The sequence below is a fragment of the Misgurnus anguillicaudatus genome, chromosome 4 (assembly GCF_027580225.2).
Source record: "Misgurnus anguillicaudatus chromosome 4, ASM2758022v2, whole genome shotgun sequence".
Taxonomy (NCBI): Eukaryota; Metazoa; Chordata; class Actinopteri; order Cypriniformes; family Cobitidae; genus Misgurnus; species Misgurnus anguillicaudatus.
The window spans coordinates 5,176,501-5,181,849 of record NC_073340.2 but is presented as its reverse complement, the minus strand read 5'-3'; the positions used below and the strand labels follow the sequence as shown (position 1 = coordinate 5,181,849).

The window sequence follows — 5,349 nt, the reverse complement described above, 5'->3', positions numbered from 1 at the left end:
TAATCTAATACAAAAATGCGTCTCAATTCATTTTGGTTTCGCTTTTATGCATGACTTAGAAAACAGACTGCAGGACTTGCTTGATGTTAAAAGAGTCATTAAGAGAGATAAAGTTCGGTACCTGATTAATGTTAAAGAGTTATTAAGAGCGACAAGACTCAAAAGCGATCCCCTCACGCTGACTGACTGATATCTGAAGCGCGTGCACACAGACGCGCGAGTGCGCGACCCGGATATATAGACATCTACACAAAATTACAGTTTTACAAATATCTGTTTTGATAAGAATTCACGCAGGTAGGCTCTATAATCTGTTATGTTTTAAGTAAATGTTTGGTTAACTGTTGGGTAAAACTATCTGATGTGTAACATTATATTAGATCACTTAGATTTTAAGCAGTCTGTCTCAATGTCAATCAAACAAAAGGAAAAAAAGTTGAACATACATTGATGATGTTTTTGCTTTGTGTGTGCTAAATCTATTAGTTTTACCAGTGATTTTAAGGTATTGATGTGGTAATATAATGTATGGATGTGGAAATTTTTGTGGTAATTTGACTCTTTCAACTTCAAACACGTGTAGTTCTGTCATGTTTTGTTATATTTCAACAAATCATGCATTGTTCTATGTTTTAATAGAGAATGTCAAAATATGAACAACTATTTTTTTTAAATGTGCTAATTCTGACTCAACTTGCCTGCACAGGTCACAAATGATGCAGTAGCAAACAAAAATGGAGAAAGAAAAATCTTCTGAAAGGAAAATTCATATACAAAACAATGGCTGGTGATTCTGTTAAAATGTAAACAGGCTGTTGTTAACATACATTTGCATAAAGCATCTATATATGAATATATGATTAGAATATTAAAAACCTGAAAAGTGTTAAATTAGGGTAAATTTAGAATGGATAAAAAGTGCGATTAATTTGCGATTAATCGCAGTTAACTCATGAAATCATGCGATTAATCTAGATTAATTTTTTTAATCTATTGACAGCCCTAATATTTTTACAAAAATAAAGTTTACAAACAAACCTACCTTACAAAAACAACACTGGAGTACATCTTTAGACAAAACAATGGCACTGATATATGGCATTGCAAAAGTCTGGGACTAGGAAAAGCCCCATCTGTGAAACTGACCCAAATGTTTAAAATAGTTACTATCACAGTAGATTTAGAAGTGCTAAAGCACAAACACTGCATTCCAAAGAGACATGCAAAACAGTAAGTACTATTATTTATAAAATGGATTTACAAACTGGAAAATATCACTCCTTCAGAAAGTCAGAGCTACAGCATTTATAAACTGTTAATCAAAGATTCAACAAAAACAAATACAACAACCATTTCCAAAATCAACTCTGAGCAGCAAACTGTTAATGTTTTAATAAGAGAAAACACTTAAAACAGATAAAAAATTCAAAAATGAGCAGCACAGTCTTTCTGATCCTTTCACTGAAAGAAACTGTTCGTTAAAGTTACTCTCAATGCAGTTTGGATTTCCTCAAAAATAAAGCGGAGATCAGGTTTAAGGCATACATCAGCTCAAACACGATGTTGCAACACCTTCATGGCTTCCAGGACTATACAAAGATCCTCTTCTACATCACAAGAAGCATGTTGTTTGAGAGCACAAATCCCAACATTGGTGTCTTCAAATGACCTCACTGATGCTGACTTCATCCATGCCCTGTACAAAACAAACAAATGTAGTTAAAGAAACAGAAAAAAGGTTACTGTTACAATAAAAGTGTCATTGGAAATTAGTACAATGCAAACAAATATAAATGTAAGTATACAGACCCATGTGTATTGCCACAGCAAGTTACAATTGGTTACAAATACATGGGTTACAAAGCAAGGCAGCTGCGTTCACTAGGGATGCTCCGATCGATCGGCCTATAATGGCATTAAATGACTCGATCGGTGCTCGCTAAATCTGCCGATCTCATAACCCGATCTTTCTGTTTACTTTTGTCATCAAAAGGATCCTGAATGTGGCTGCAATTAAAGACATTTTTTAAGGTAGCACGAGCATTTTTACAACCCTTTGCTCATGTGTGCCGTGCAGATTTGTATGTCTCTCTTTGCCTTTACAGAGATATGCGTATTTTCTATGAGGACGTGCTCCGGTCAACAGCGCGAGGCGTCTTTACATCCCCATCAAACAGCGTATACAACACATATCTATCACGGACAATTGCATCCTCATGCCAAAAGTTTCTTATTTGCATGCGTTTTAAAGTTTTGAGCGTTTAAACTTTTATTTTCCTCACAGCTGCTTGTCTGCGTTCAGCCGCCGCCCACACACAGCAGCCTGTCATCAGTGCACGTGAAGAGAGCGATCTCTCTCTCACGTCTTAAAGCTGCAGTAACCTAATTCATCTCTCAATAAAATCACTCTCTGCTCTTGACTAAAGAACTTTTATACTTCATACGAATGCGTGTATATTTAATTAATACAGTAAAGACTGTGAAGTGTTTTATTTTCAGTACTTTTAGGAGACATAAGCCTTTTTAAAGCCATATTAAATTTCTCTATGCAGAATAAATATTTGTTGTGCTTATTTATTTGAGTCACTATTAAAACAATAATATACCTAATTACAGCAAGTAATATAACAAAGGCAACATCCGTGGTATTATTTTATCTAGAAAAAATGTAACAGTTACAGTGATCAAAGAGCTTGCATATCAGCTTTAAAAAAAATCAGAATCGGTATCGGCCGATCACGAAGATTACAAATCGGTGATCGTATCGGCTGCAAAAATCCTGATCGGAGCATCCCTAGTGTTCACTACACTGGAATGAGTTAAATAAAGAGGCCACGTTTCGAGTGTGGGCTACCACACCTGACAATCACATCAAAAGTGAATTCTCTCATTTTCTCACTCTCATGTTGTTACAGACCTGTATAAATGTCTTTGTTCTGATAAACATGAAGGAAGATATTTATTTTGAGAAATGTTTGCAACCAAACTGTTCATGAGCCCCATTCACTTCAATAGTATTATTTTTCCCCACTATGGAAGTGAATGGGGCTCATGATTGGTTTGGTTACAAACATTCCTCAAAATATCTTTCTTAGTGTTCATCAGAACAAAGACATTTATACAGGTTGGTAACAAGTGATGAGAATTTTTATTTTTGAGTGAACTACCCCTTTAAATCTTCCCAGGTGTTTTAATGACCCGTGTGCCAAAAGATGTTGTAACTAAAACATCCTAAACGTTCTGTACTTCCAACAATGTTTACACATTTTTATGTCTATGAATCTATATTACTTACTTCTGTCATTTAATCATTAATTGTTTGAAGTCTTTTTGCTAGCTGTCATCCTTTCTGATAGAAGAGTTTCATCAGGTTTTTGGATTGGAGGTCCAGGTGACACGCAGGAACATTAGACAGTAGTGATTCTTTTAAATTCAGCATTTATCTGAAAACAAATTAGCCAACCATTGTTTATTTGAGTACTGCGAGTCAAAGAATAATACATGTATATTAGTTACAAAAATAAGATTTAGCTCCTAACAGCAGTACAAAAGTGAAAGAAATTACTTACCAATGCTTTTGAGTGTATAGCACATGCAAGGATGATGGACCTATAAGAGGAAATATTCAGAGGTGAAATCAACACATAACCTCAAATGATGAAGGTCACACATACACAGAACAATAATGAAATAAGTATTATCTCTGTCATAGGACGCAATTTTGGACAAAATTAGATCTTAAAACACGGTTCTCTTCTGAAAACGTCAGCTCAAGGTGTGGTCACTTCAAAGCGATTTTTTTTTCAGTTAATATACCAGACGTCACGCGAGACATTTAAAAAAGCTTTTTCTAATAGAATCAAGTGTTGCTCGTGGCGTAGCGAAGTCATGAATAACTGACGCGGGTCTGATAATCTGATTATGCAGACCGTTTGTTTCATACGCAATGTCATTATTAATTTAGTCAATTGATATCATCTGGTAAATTACTTACATGGATAACGTTACTCTGGACAGAATAACGTTTGGTTAGCGTTTAATTTGTCCTGATACGTTTCCATAGAACAGCTGAGTAAAAAGTGCCTCAAAAGTCAACTCAAAGCTGACAGTTTTCAATTCAGATAAAACTACCAAACGTGAAATAACGTTAAACAGCTGACATTTTTAAAACGCTGTGTTTTTCTTTATGAGCTTGACTGACTGTTAACTTACTCCACCAACCTCCTCCAAACTAATATTTACTACAAGTCATTGCAATGGCTACATATTGTAAACAAAAATAGTCTATCTAGTGAAGATGTATCACGTATAAAGCGAACATAAATAAATAATAGAACTTACTTTAATATCGTGGTGTCCGTCTGAGAGAGTTCTGACTGACTGACTGACTGCTGCTGAGTCTTCATTTTGGCGCCCAAAAGAAACGATCTTTATTCTTCTTTTATGGCAATCGATGTCCTTCTCATTGAGCTACACTGCCCCTGCTGCTCAGGAGGTGCCGTTTTGTGTGCAAACTCAATTTTATTGCTTTAAGTATTCAATTCAATCAATTTTAATCAATGTGAGAATAATGTGTTCATTTTACATTCAAACAAAACATTTTAATCCTAATCAATTAAATTATGTTTACACAAGGAATATAAATATTTTGTGTTGCATATACATGTTTATTTTATTTAAATTCAAAGACCCACTAAGTCCATTTTTTTCAGTGTAGCGGCGCCCCTGCCTTTCATAATAAGGTTGACATTTGCACGGAATTGCCTGATATAATTTGCATCAACCATTTTTATGGTGTTTTTGGTCCTTTTGGAGCTTAATAGTCACTTTTTATTGTCAGTGTATGGATTGTATTGTATTGCATAACAGCTGCATGCAACTTCTTTCAAAGTTTTTCTTTTGTGAAAAGAAAAAAACATTTTAAACAAAACATAACTCACTGTAACCCTCAATTTGTGCTATGGCAGTGCATTCCTCACAATATCACAATATGAAAAGCACATTTGGTGCTCAATTTTTTTATTTACTTTTTTACTTACTTTTACCTTTGGGATAGCTGGGATAGTGCACAGTTAGCAAAGGATTATAAAAAAAACCTTTCGAGATGATACAAACCCTTTTGGAGTGTAATCACGTTTATTTTGCAATAACAGGCAGCCGGCTGTACATTACCCTTACTTAGACATTATTTTTATTAACTGTACTTCTTTTAGAAATTAAATAAATCTGATGCGACACATTTTTAGCTAGACTCTGTTCAGGGGTTTAACCGTTTGGGGAAAATAAGTCCGTAATTGAAGCCATCCATCTTACTCTAAACGTGATCCTGAAGTCATGAATTACTGTGAA

At 34.7% G+C, this 5,349-nt stretch overlaps 1 long non-coding RNA gene across 1 annotated transcript; it reads right to left on the bottom strand.

Moving 5' to 3' along the window:
- Positions 1-1,011: 1,011 nt before the first annotated feature.
- LOC141363677 (uncharacterized) lies at positions 1,012-4,289 on the bottom strand. The gene is made up of 3 exons (XR_012369183.1): positions 3,570-4,289; positions 3,296-3,443; positions 1,012-1,696 (listed from the first exon to the last, which is right to left on the bottom strand). It is a non-coding gene; the product is annotated as an uncharacterized lncRNA (long non-coding RNA).
- Between the last annotated feature and the right edge of the window lie 1,060 nt (positions 4,290-5,349).